Here is a 14310-nt window from a genome sequence, read left to right as displayed (position 1 = left end):
TAAAGGGACTAGAACACACACGCAGCAGTAGCAGTCTTGGAAGTTACATCATAGAAAAACAATGTGGGATGGAATATATATTTTAGCACTCTTTTAGAGAGAGTGGGGGAGGAATATAACCTACTACACCTACTCTTCCTAAGGAGTGGACACTGAGGATCTATATCCAGAGACTGGGGGTCCTGTAAAACATGAGATCCAACGAGCCCCTTATAGAAACACCATTCAAGTTCCAGATTCCTGGAAAAGGGCAATTGACAATTGACCAGGTAAATATTCTTTTGGAAATTTTCTTCAAGATTTGGTATCAACTGGACAATCATTATGAACACAGCACAGCAAAATCACTGAGGAAGATGCACGTGACACTGGAGTTGAGGCGGGGAAGGGGTGGTCCATCTCCTTCAAGATGACCAGGGACAGACACAGTAATTCTACATCAGTGAGATGAAAAAGGTCAGGGCATCCTTGTCAGGAACCGCCTTCTGATGTCTATATGCGGCTGCAAACTATTCATGTAGGCCTTCTGAATGCCTTGTACTTCCCAAGATTTCTTGATGTTAAGAGCCACTGACTGGGGTTCATAGCACATAGAATACCTTCAGCATAGAGGGTGACAAAGTCTTTCCCTCAAAAGCCAGAAGTTCAGAAACCTGTAGCCAAGTCATCCACTGGACCTTACCAGTAAGTGTGGGCTGAAGAGACAGACACTGGCTTTAACCTCAGATAAAAGCTGTTCCATTCTCACTGCCTTGTAGCCTCTCATACTCAGAAGGGAAGGTGAGGCTCAGTCCTGTGACTATTCAATCTTCCAGACTGTGAAAGTTTTTGATGATGACTCAGAGAAATGTCCTCTGTTTACTAAAATATAATATCTATTAACAGTCTGCTGCAAAAGAGATAGGCCCTGTCTTGTCACAGTCCTCTCAACCTGTGCCCATATGTTCCACTCCTCTGGCCCTTACTGAACCATGATGCCTGCCAGAATCACTCTGAAATTCTTCTGCCCCTCTGTCAGTCTTCTGGCCCAGTTCTCAGAACACAGGTCCCTGTCTGTCCGCTTTCCAGTGATCTGTCCATGCCCTTCAAATTCACAACATAAGAAGAGTTGATCATTAAAATATCCCAGAATGGGAAATAGGGGTTCCCTGTTCTGTCTGAGACCAGCAATGCAGATGCAGGATTCTAAGGGAGGAGGAGAAAGCAAAAGTTGGTGCCCTTGAAACTGCTCAGTCACATCCTTGTGACATCTAAAAGGGTAAAAGGTATTCAGGGTTAAATAATTGGAACAGAAGGAGGACAGTCAAGTTCAGGTATATATGGAGAAAGAGAGCTTCTGTCAGTGCCTGACACCAAGCAAAACTCTTTCTTTAATGGAATGCACCCATAAATGTGTCAGAAAAATAACCCTTGGTGAGGAAAAGCAAAGTTGTAGAGAACAAGGGATAAAGAAGACAGCAAGCAACATTTCCTGCAGATTTCAAACTAATTCTTGAGTGCTTACATTTCCTGGAATTGCCGTGAGGCTACTGAGTATTATCACCCACTATGAAAAAGTCAGCTGACAGTAATATGGTATCATGGTTAAGAGCAATGTCTTGAAGCTAAATTGCCTGGGTTTGATTCCCAAACTCACTGCTCATAAGCCTCCTTCCCAGAACAAAGGGCCCTTCTCAAAGCCTTGTGTGTGGGTGTGGGGTGTATGGGTGTGTTAGGCATATTTTTATGTAATATAGTATTCGTATATTCACAGTAATTGTGCGTGTGTGTTTGTGTGTGTGTGTGTGTGTATATATATATATATACATATATGTGCTGGGATTATAGGTGTCAGCCAATGCGTCTGGCTTACTCTCACTTTTAACTATTGTCTTAGAAGCATGCATGATTCAATTTGTTTTTCAATTCATGAATATATCTAATGGTTTAGAGAGTTATTTTTTAACTGAACTGTCACGTTTTGCTGATAATGCAATTATGATATCTTTATTTCTATTCAACCCTCACATTATTTACTTCTTTTTCTTGTCTAGTTGCATTGAAAAGGACATCGAGCAAGGTGTTGAACACAAGTGATGATAACAGGATTTATATCTCATTCCCATTCCTGGGTAGAAGCTTTCAAATTCTCAATTAAATATGGTACTGGCTCTAAGTTATTATATTCTTATTAGAGAAAGTTTATGGCTATTTAAGTGTTTTTAATAGTGCTTTCAAAATCATAAATGACCATTTCATTGTATCAAATATTTTCTTCCTCTTTTTACAGGAACAATGATATGTATTTCATCCTGTTCATGTGGTGATTACTTATTTCATTTTCTGATGTTACATTAGTCAACCTTTCTAGAATAAGCTCCACTTGGAGATGATATGAGTTTATCTCTCACAAGATTCGATTAGCTAGCTAACTTTTTTGAATTGTTGCACCTATATTTACTTTAGAGTCTGTACTGCAATTTGCATTTCTTGTAACACACTTATCAGGATCGAATATCAAAATTATATGTAGGAGCTTGGCACAGCAGCTAGAGCCTGTCATCACAGCCCTTTGGGAGGCCAAGACAGGAGGATCACTCGAGCCTAGAAGTTCTGGGCTTCAGTGAGCTATGATCTTGCCATCGCACTTCAGCTTGGGCAACAGAGAGAGAAGCTGTTTACAAAAAGTAAAAGAAAAACACAACAGAAAAGCAAAGTTACAAGTTGGGAAGTATTACTGCTTTTTTCTGTTTTCTAGAAGGGTTTGTCTAAAAGTGTGTGATTTTTTTCCTTAAATGTGAATATTTCACTGAAAAAGATCACCAGGTTTTTTGCTGGGAGAAGTTTTGTTTTTTAAATAATAGGGTAAATTTTTAGAATCTAAATCATATCTTAGATTTGTCTGTGGTTTCTGCTGGTTTTTGTCAGATATGTTTTTCAGGGAAATTTCTCATTTCATCTAAATCATCAAGTGTATGAGCATAAAAGTCATCTTAAAATCTTCTTATTAACATATTAATTTGTGGATGACCTAAGTGTTTGCCTATTTATTTTTTATTTGAACTCCTCTTCTCCATTTTTTAATTGAGTCTCACTAAGAATTTATCAATTTAATTGATCTATTTAAAGAGCCTACTTTTGGTGGGTGTGGTGGCTCACACCTGTAATCCCAGCACTTTGGGAGGCCGAGGTGGGTGCATTATTTGAGGTTAGGAGTTTGAGACCAGCCCAGCCAACATGGTGAAACCCCAGCTCTACTAAAAATACAAAAATTAGCCAAGCGTGATGGCACGTGCTTGTAATCCCAGCTACTTGGGTGGCTAAAGAAGGAGAATCACTTGAACCTGGGTGGCAGAGGTTGCAAGGAGCCGAGATCACACCACTGCACTCCAGCCTGGGTGACAGAGTGAGATTCTGCCTCAAATTAAAAAAAAAAAAAAAGCATACTTTTGACTTCATTGATTTTATCTACTGTATGCTTTTTAATCAATATTCTACAATTTTTTTATTTTTTTTAGATTTTGGCATGAATTTACTTTTGTTTATCTGGCTCTTTGGGATAGACCTTTATTTGTAAATAACAGATGAATACAATGCTATACATTTTCTTCTTAACATTGTTTCAATTAAATCTCAGAAGTTTTGTTTCTATATATCTTGAATATTATCCCATGAAAAATATAGTCATTGCTTTTCTTTAATTCATGCATTTGCAGAGAAACTGTAAAGGAAGAGAAGAAAATACTTTTTTAAACCTTCATTTTAAGTATAGCAATACATGCGCAGGTTTGTTACATGGGTAATCTTGTGTCATCAGGGTTTGTTGTATAGATTATTTTATCAACCAGGTCTCAAGCCTAGCACCCATCAGTTATTTTTCCTGATCCTCTCCCTCTTCTAACCCCCCACCCTCCTATAGGTCCCAGCGTGTGTTGTTCCCCTCTATGTGTCCACATGTTCTCATCATTTAGCTCCCACTTATAAGTGAGAACATGCACTATTTGGTTTTCTGTTCCTGTGTTAGTTTGCTAAAGATAATAGCTTCCAGCTCCTTCCCTGTCCCTGCAAAAGACATGATCTAATAATTTTTTATGGCTGCACAGTGGGAATACATTTTCTAGTTACGTTATAAAACAATAAGAAACAACTGAAATTAATTTTAATAAAAATTGTTAACCAAATATATCCAATAGGTTTCGACAAGATTCACATTACAAACGTTAGTAAGATATTTTGTATTGTTACTTTTTTGTTTGTCTGCTTGTTTTGAGACAGGGTCTTCCTCTGTCACCCAGGCTGGCATGCAGAGATGGGCATTCCAGCTAACTGCAGCCTCAACACCCTGTGCTCCAGCAATCTTCCCACCTCAGCCTCCCCAGTAGTTGGGACTACAGGTGCTTGCCACAACACCCGGGTAAATTTTTTTTTCTGTAATGATGAGGTTTCACAGTGTTGACCAGGCTGGTCTCAAACTTCTTGAATCATGAAACGTCCCACTGCAGCCTTCCAATGGCTGATATTACAGGCATGAGCCACTGCACTCTGCTTTCTTACCTTTCGTGCTAAATTTTTGAAATTATGCACTAGAAGATCTGAAGTAAGAGAAGTGTTAAAAAAGATGAGGCCCCCAAATTGCAAGAACCACAGAGAGTAATAAACGGTGATCCAAAGGTAATCAGACAGATTTAAACTCGTATACAGAAAAACCAATCTAAAAAGAAAGGAAACACTGATTATAAAGCAAGATTCTTGACTTTGTGATTGCAGACTTTGTGATTAGCAGTTTTCTATAATGGTAAAATCCAGGTCAGGCCATGAAAGTGGAGGCAGAGATACAATAAAGGAGAAGTTCTTTCAACCAGACCTCACAATCTAGTAGAAGTAACAGACACACTAGTAAAGCAATAATCCCAGTACAACATGGAAACTGACACAAATATCTATCTATTGGACATATAGAATCAAAGATCAAATCGTTTGCTTGAGTCTTGAAGAATGAATGGAAATTTTCCAGGTGAATAAGCAGTAACAGTTGTCCAGGTTCAGAAAAATGCCTGCATAAGGGAGAATTTTCTGTCTAAGGTGGTTTTCAATACCTGTGATTCTCGGCAGATGAGCAATGCTTTGATGGTCCAGAAAAATCGAGGGGTGAGTTAAAAGTGCATTTGTGGAATGCAACTTTTTATAAATCCAAAAAGTAACTTTTAAAAGGAGACTGTGGATGGATTTCTGAATCACAAGTAAGGGAAACTGTCAGAGAGGACTTCCAACTGGACAATTTCAAATGAGGAATCCTTAGCTCATTTGAAATACCAAGGTCTTAGAAAAAGAGAACAGAGGCCATGGACTGGAGGCGAGAGGGTGGTCAGAAAACGCCTCAATGAAAAATTCATATTGAGACAACGTCTTGAAGAGGAAGGCAAACACAAGTGAGTGTGTGTGTGTGTGTGTGTATACTTAGAGAGAGAAAGAGAGGGAGAGAGAATTCTAGGTGAAGAAAACAACATGTGCAGTAATATTGAGTTTGTGTTTATTTTAAGGGCTGAGGAACCACAAAGAAGTCTATGTTTTATGTTAAAATCAGTATGGAAAGAAATGAGATTAGAGAGACAAAGAAGGCCAGATCATAAATGAAGCCTTATTAGCATAGGTTTTGCTTGGTGAAATGCATTGAGTTGAGCATGCTAGTCTGAGGCTATTTCACACATAATGAATTTAAATAACTTGCCCCAAATTTCAGAAATGAAAATAATTATTTCCTTTCTAGTCAATATAGCTCTAGAGTCTAACTATTAAGCCCGAACTGTCTTACTTTTCTATAAATATGAGTTGGAAAAGAGGAATCCAATTTGTTTTTCTTCTTTATGACTTAGAAAAAACACTTTATCATGAATAAAGTGAATATATTTGGATAGATACATCTATGTTGGTTGATCTTCATGCAGAAAAGAAAAAAGAGTAAAATTTCGTATAGTCTGAGAATTGGCAAGATTAACAGTTAAAATATGGGATGTTCAAGAGACAAAGAGGAATCAGTGAGATTCAATAGGAGATGAGTACATCGGTTTTGTTTTTGACTAACCCATTGTTACTGCAGGATCATGTGAATTTAAAGATAGAGGCAATCAGAGCTGAATATCAGAAGATGCCTGCATTTCTCCATGAAGAACAGCAACATCATTTGGAGATGCTTCAAAAGGAGGACAAAGACAATTTTTAGCAACTCCATAAAAGCAATGCCAGAATGGCCCATGAGAGGGAGATTTTAAAAAGAATGTATGAGGAGCTGAAGGAAAAGTCCCATCAACCAGATGTGGAGCTAATCCAGGTACTGACTGACCATGGGGTATCAGGATGTGGAACATTCATGTGCACAGGTGTTTTTCCTCTTTCCTGAAATGCCTTCTTCCCTGTATTTCCACGACTTCTTTCCAGAAACACATTTCCATAACTCATGCTACTTTGTGGGTAGAGTATAGCCCCTCCCAGGGATTTTACCAGAAAAAAGGTCCCTCTTACTTTATCCACCAGCAACAAAACTGTGTGGAATGGTCAAGGTAACAGCCCTAATAAATATTCCCCATCTATGGTCAATAATATATTTGACTTTTTGAACATGTATAAAATAGTGAGCAATTCATTTACATTAGGTCAGTTTGGAGACGTGGCAAGACTGGGAGTTTGGGGAATCTAAATATTATTTTTCATCCACTCACTTTTTATAATAGGGCCTAGGGAAGATGACTGGATAGGTTCTTCATGGTTACTGCAGAAGATAGACTCTCTGGGCCTTTTCTCCCTTCACTTGTATAAAGAATGTCTTCAAGACTCCGACTTCACTAGGACATTAATTCATAGCAATATGATAGACTATATTTTTCATTAGAGAAGAAATATAAAATGCTTTCCAGAAGGGAAAATGGCAGGAAAATAATATTTTCAGAAACTGCCTACAGATCTCACACTGAACTTAGTGGAAGATTCATCTTGTAGAAAGCACAAACCCTTTCTATTTTTTTTAACAGGTGTTTGGAGACATATTACACAGGTGCACGTGTACCTGGATTTTAGCAGGTGTTCTTTCAGTTTCCACAAATATCAAACAGGATCTACTAAAGCGAAGGCATACATGATCAAGATATTAATATTACTTTTTCCTGGATCTACTTTCGCTCCCCCACCTTATGTAGTCATCTATTATGTCGCCATACTCAGTGATTTTACTGGACAGATGCAAAGAAAGTATTGGAAAAAAAGGAGAAGAAGCGAACACCAATACATAAATAAATAAACAAAAGATGAATGAAAGAAAACAAGCATCTCAATTTCTGATTTTTTTATACCTCCAAATCCTGGATAGGTGAAAGATAAAGTGTTGTTTCCTGGATGGTGGGAAAGTCACCAGGGGAAGCAGCAGGAGAGAGAAGGGGAAGTATTTTAGAAGTGAGAAAGTGTTGATGATTTGTTATTTACATATATATACACACACACACATATATATACACACACATACACATATATATAATCAGTTGATGCTCTGAAAAATAGATTAAACAAACTGTAAAGGGTCAGAAACCTGTAAGCCTCTAGAGAAACTTGGCACTAAAGAAGAGCACACTGACAGGCACCAGCAGATGCTGGCAGCCATTAATGGTAGAATGACATGGAAATCAGCCGAGAGCTCTTGGAGGTGAGCCCTGCTGCTGAGACGTTTTACTGCAGGGGAACACCACCTTCCCCCTCCATCCCCCTTCTGGCACACCATTTATCTGCTGAAAGCTGCTTTCACCAACCAATAAATCTTGCACTCATTCTCCAAGCTCACATATGATCCGAGTTTTCTGGTACACTAAGGCAACAGTGTACAGAGAGCCCTCTGTCCTTGCAAAACGGCAGAGGGTCTAATTGAGCTGCTTAACACAAGCCAGCTGTGGACAACTAAGCTAAAAGAGCACACTGAAACACAAACCCACTGGTGCTTTTCTTTTATAATAGTATAAAATCTAAAACTTAAAGAAATGTCACTTTTATTTACTACTGTACTCCAGGAAATAATAACACTTAATCAGTTAATATAATGTCTAGGACATAATAGAAATGTAACAAATATTTCAATAATTAAATTTAAAAATGCATTAGAGAGATTTGAAAGCTTTGATGTTAAAGATAGGAGCATTAATTTAATGGTTTGCATTTTTTAGGATTTTAGGTTGATGTGAAAACCAATTAAATTCTAGAAGCTTATTTTAAACCTCATCCATTTTTCATTTTTTTAGAAAGATTCCTATGTTTGTTGTGATGCAGGGAGTATAGAGAGTGTATTAGCACAGAAGCCTAATGTGTGGGTGTGAGATAAAGTCATGGCAGTTATTCATTATTCATTTTATTTATATATATTTGGATAGAGAGAGAGACTGAAGTTTTAAAATGGAGATGGGGTCTCACTATGTTCCCCAGGCTGAACTCATACTCCTGGGCTCAAGGGATGCTCCTCCCTCAGCCTATGGAGTAGTCAGGAATATAGGAGCTGGCCACCATGCCTGGCAGTTTGTTTCATTTTAATTTAATTTGAGGTCATCCCCCAGGCCATAAGAGATGGGAGAATAGAAGAACAAAATGTAGACATATACTCCCTTCTTTCCATTCTCATTTCACCATCATACAATATCCCCTTGGTTTTTGTTTTAATAATTGTTCTGCCACAGTTAATTACACATTCACTAGTGTGTTTCCACTATCAAACATACTTCTTCAGGATATTGTGGAAATTAACAAATGCTTGTTAACAGAAAAAAAACAAAACCTAAAGCTTGGTCAACATCACTGTCTTCCATACCTGGGAATGAGTGTTGCTGTGGGGTTTTGAACAAGTCTCCTCAAGGTAGGAGGCTAAACTTGACTTTCGAGGTAGGGCTCAGACACCAAACCAAATTGAGGATTAGCTAAAACAGGGACCAGGTAGAAGGAACTTTCCAAAAGACACGCCCACCAGTGCGCCATAGCAGGTTACCATTGCCATGGCAACACCCAGGTGTTATCACCCATTCCACGGCAATGACTTGACAACCCAAATTACCCTTTCTCTAGAAATTTCTGCATAAACCCCTTAGTCTACATGCTATTAAAAGTAGGTGTAACCATGACTGCAAAACTGCTGTGAGCTGCTAATCTCTGCCCACGGAGTAGCCCTGCTCTGTGGGAGCAGCCGCAAAGCTGTCACATCACCAGAGCTGAAACACTACTGCTTCAATAAAGCTGTTTACCTCTACCTTTGGTTTGCCCTTGAATCCTTTCCTGGGCAAAGTCAAGGACTCTCAAAGGTTAAGCCCTATTTTGAGGCTCACCTGCCCTGCATTGAGCTAGACTCACTTTGCCAAAGTGTTGTTAATTATCAAGCCTAGTGATGAGAGCTTACAAAGCTTACATTTATTGAGAACTTCTCATGTGGTACGCATGTGTTTTAAATGCTTCAAATATAAAAACCTCTATAATCCAATATTTACAATAAAAAACTGAACTGTGGGAAATTTAACAGATCTGAACTAAGGCAACTAGTCTCCCACATCTGTGCTCTTCATTTTGCAGTGTGTTGCCGTCTCCAATGAAATGTGGGTAATAGACCAACATTCCAACGACCACTGGTTGAGAGTCAGGTCACATCATGCTGTATCCAGAATTGGTGGGTTCTCGGTCTCACTGACTTCAGGAACAAAGCCACGGCCCCTGGCGGTGAGTGTTACAGTTCTTAAAGACAGTATGTCAAGAGTTTATTCCTTCAGATGTTCAAATGTGTACGGAGCTTCTTCCTTCTGGTGGGTTCGTGGTCTCACTGACTTCCGGAGTGAAGCTGCAGACCTTGAGGTGAGTGTTACAGCTCATAAACATGGCGTGGACCCAAACAGTGAACAACAGCAAGATTTATTTTAAATAACAAAAAGAACAAAGCTTCCACAGTGTGGTAAGGGACCCTACCAGGTTGCCCCTGCTGGCTAGGTGGCCTGCTTTTATTCCTTCTCTGGCCCCACCCACATCCTGCTGATTGGTCCATTTTACAGAGCGCTGATTGGTCCATTTTGACAGAGTGCTGATTGGTGCTTTCACAATCCTTTAGCTAGACAGAAAAGTTCTCCATGTCCCCATCTGATTAGCTAGACACAGAGCCCTGATTGGTGTGTTTACAAACCTTTAGCTAGACACAGAGTGCTGACTGGTGTGTTTACAATCCTTTAGACAGAAAAGTTCTCCAAGTCCCCACCCATCCCAGAAGCCCAGCTGGCTTCACCTCTCACTGGCACTTGCCGCTGGACTTTGTGGCACCTAGCCCGGGCACTCTGGCATCCCAGAGGGATCTCGTCCCAGACAATCTAGAGGAAAAGAGGGGGAGCGAGAAAGAGACACAGACCTACTAACGTGGCCAACGATCCCGCGAAGAGGGAACGGGGGTCTACTCACGGGATTCAGCCTCCTATCAAGCCCAGCAGGCTCCGACGGGCTGCGCTGAGTGCGGGGCTTGCCGAGCCCGCGCTCACCTGGAACCCTCGCTAGGCCGCGAGAGATGCGCGCAGTCCAGGCTCCTGCTGGCTCGTCTCTCTTCACACTTCCCCTTCAGCAGAGGTAGCCAGCTCTGGCCTAGGCCAGCCCCAGAGGGGGGCCCTCATAGCGCAGCGGCGGGCTGAAGGGCTCCTGGAGCCCGGCCAGAGCGGACACCAAGGCTGAGGAGGCACCGAGGGCGAGCGAGGGCTGCTAGCATGTTGTCATCTCTCAATGCCACTAAAGAGTTTATTATAATACCTAACAGAATAAAAAATAAATATCTGCTGTAATATTAAAATATTATTAATAAAAATAATATTTACCACATAATTTACCACTTTCACTCCATCTCATCACTGAATAATCTATAACTTTACTGCAACAACAAGCCCAATCCTCCTTCTCTTTCTTTCTCAGGAGATGACTTTGCATCTCATCTTGTCAATAAAATGGAGTTTATGTAATCTTTTACATTTAGGCTCAAAGCCATTTTTTTCATAACCTTAATAGCACCCTTCATCACCGCATTTCAACTGTTTACACGAAAACACAATTTAAAGTTTTTTATGGCTTGGCATGGCGGCTCATGCCTGTGATCCCAGCACTTTGGAAAGTCGTGGCAGGAAGATTGCTTGAGGTTTGAGACCAGCCTAGGCAATATAGTAACACCCCATCTCTACAAAATATATATGTATATATAAGCCATACGTGGTGGCTCACACCTGTAATCTTAGCTACTCACAAGGCTGAGGTGGGAGGACCACGTCGGTCCAGGAGTTTAAGGCTACAATAAGCTAAGATTGCACCACAGCACTCCAGCCTGGGTGACAGAATGAGACCTCGTCTCAAAAAAAAAAAAAAAATTATATGTGAATATATGTTTACAAAAATGCCTGCTTTGTTCTAGACCTGGATTGTTGTGCTCTGGATATATGAAGTTCTTAATATTCTCCTTACATAAGAATAAAAGAATTAATATAAACAAATATTTTTCTGTAATAGAATTAGGAAATTTTCCCAAAATATGGGTAGCATAATATGATAGAAAATATTAAAGGATAATGTCAAAAAACATAAGAAGATTAGTGTCAAGATTCACATGCTAATGAACTTTCATTATTTATATATTTGAAACAATTGTATCTTATTTTTATTCTATGAGGTTGATTTTGAAATTTTCTGAGGATGGCCAACATGTACCAGGAAAATACGAAGATTCTTAGTGATAAGAAAATATAAAAAAGGACTTACAATGATGGAGACTGTCAGGAATTAAATTGACATACATATTAAGCTACTCACTAAGAATAAAATGATTTCCATCTCATTTACTGTAGAAATATACAAAACACACTTACATTATAAAGAGGAATACAGATGATAGAGAATGCATATTTTTATAATAAATTGAGAAACCTATGTTAAAACAAAAAAAGGAAAGAAAATATCTTGGATTATAAACAAGAGATCAATTATGACTAATATGTAAAGAATTTGTATCATCTGTAATTTATTCAGTCTCATAAACCTGAGGGTACATTTCTCACAGATACCCAGTATCAGCGAAAACCTCTCATGGGATCAGTTAGGGCACAGGCTAATTTACTCTAATAAAGATCCCAATTTTAAGTAAATGGGGCTATATTTTTTCATCTACTTATCTAAATAGAGGAGGTAATCAAAAAAACGACTGTTACTTTCAACAACTGGATTTCATCTCTATTTGCAAGAAAGTGAAATTTGTTGCCATCTGCTGTTCAGCGAGAAAACTGAAAAAACATCCTGAGCAAGAGGACCTGAATGTAAGGAAATGACGTGGTGCTTTCTACAATACTTCTGTTCCCATCCTCTTCCTTCAAGCTTAGGCATGCAGCACACTGAGCTGCCAGATGTATCTGGAAATGCCGAATACACATTAAATGTTTATTTTTATTTCCTTTATTTTATTTTATTTATTTATTTATTTATTTATTTTTGCCAGAGACAAGGTCTTGCTATGTTGCCCATGGTGGTCTCGAAGTCGTGAACTCTAATAACCCTCCTACCTCAATCGCCCAAAGCATTGGGATTAGAGGCATGTGCCACTGTGTCTGGCCTTTTCTTTTTCTTTTTTTTTTCTTTGATTTAGAAGAAAAAAAAAATTCAATGACAGACAGAGCAGAAGAAATACCCAGAGCTTGTGTTCAATGAAAATCAGGTGATCCTTTACTAAAGCGTTGCTTTTAGTTCGAACCGGGAATGAGTATTCAGGAATACGTAAACTCTGCTTTTCACCACTGTCGAGGTGCCCAGTGTTTCCCCATTCAGCAACTGGCTAACTAAGGATCATATGGCAAGAAGGATCTTATGTGTCTTTTAATCTCTTAAATTGATGGCTAAATCAATGTGATTATCCAAATTATGAAAAAACTTATCAGCAATGCTTCCTTATTCTTTCTGTCTGTACTACCTAGATTGCTTAGTTAACTTTCTCTCTTCTCCTCCCACACATTTTTTGTAGCACTTTACTAGGTAACAGGAAAAGTCTATCACCTTCTGAAATTTGTGTCTCTCCAAGTGATCTCACATTGTGGAATTTTACTTTCTGGGCTTTCAACCCAATTTTCCTTTCTGTTTCCATGTAAAGTTCCTGAGCGTTCTCTATTGACACTAAAATTTCCATAAGCAGCAGCCATTACACTCTCAATATTACCTTGTTACCAATTTTGTTTGTCATTTATTCAAATAAAATTTTGTAGCTAATCTTATTTAGCTTAGATTTACTTGTACATACAGGTGGTATTAGCCACTAAGGACATTTAAGATATAGGTTGGTAAATTTTCTCAGCCATTAAACCAAACATTTATTACATTCTTCTGTTTTGATAATTTCTATTATAATTATTCTCACCTGGGACATTCCTAAAATTCAGAAATAAAATTAAGGTAAGACACTGGGAACCTTGCCAGTTATATCAGAAACCTAAGATTCCTTCTCACCTCCTGAAGAGGTTATTGATCCTTCCTTCTCACCTCCTGAAGAGGTTATTGATCCATTTGCCTTGTCACATTTTGGGGGGCAGAAGTAAAATTCTTCATAGAAATAAAATTAAAAACTGATGTGGAAACATAGTATGTGTGTAGTTCAAACCAGAGAAGTGATATGAAATTTAAGGAAGACTATACAAAATGAGAAGAGATCACAGTCTATGATGAAATTCTGGGAAAGCCGTAGCATAAAGATCACATCAAGGAATATGAGCCCAGGAAGGAACTAAGATGTGTTAACCATATACTTAAAAAAAGAAAATTACATGTTGGGAGGCTGAGGCGGGCAGATAACTTGAGGTCAGGAGTTCGAGACAAGCCTGGCCAACATAGTGAAACCCTGTCTCTACCAAAATTACGAAAATTAGCCAGACGTGGTGGGCATCTGTAATCCCAGCTACTTCAGACACGGGACTGGAGACTTGCTTGAACCCCGAAGGTGCAGGCTGCAGTGAGCTGAGATTATGCCACTGCACTTCACCCTGGGTGCCAGAGTAAGACTCTGTCTCAAAAGAAAAGAAAAGAAAGGAAAATTATTTGTGGCAAAATAAAGCAAATGCATAATAGTAGCATACATAGAGTTCTTGTCTTGTGTTCTCAATTTAGCCAGCGTAATTTAATTTATCATTTCAACTAACTATAGCTGATGATGCTGCAGACTCAGAGAGGAAAGTCTACCCGGGTGTCCTCCTGTGAGCTTTTCTTTGACTCATTGCTAGTAACAAAAAATTCAAGATTATGTAAAATAAAGTTACTGTTATTAGACAATAA

The 14310-nt window shown here is 38.9% G+C and overlaps 1 long non-coding RNA gene across 1 annotated transcript; it reads left to right on the top strand.

Annotated features, from left to right (window-relative positions):
• The first annotated feature begins 191 nt into the window (after positions 1-191).
• Positions 192-4388, top strand: LOC129531716 (uncharacterized). The gene is made up of 3 exons (XR_008677085.2): positions 192-269; positions 2034-2142; positions 4255-4388. It is a non-coding gene; the product is annotated as an uncharacterized lncRNA (long non-coding RNA).
• Positions 4389-14310: the final 9922 nt, after the last annotated feature.

The sequence above is a fragment of the Gorilla gorilla genome, chromosome 12 (assembly GCF_029281585.2).
Source record: "Gorilla gorilla gorilla isolate KB3781 chromosome 12, NHGRI_mGorGor1-v2.1_pri, whole genome shotgun sequence".
NCBI classification, from domain to species: domain Eukaryota; kingdom Metazoa; phylum Chordata; class Mammalia; order Primates; family Hominidae; genus Gorilla; species Gorilla gorilla.
Note: the sequence above shows the minus strand (reverse complement) of the source record. Positions and strands in the feature narration are given on the sequence as shown.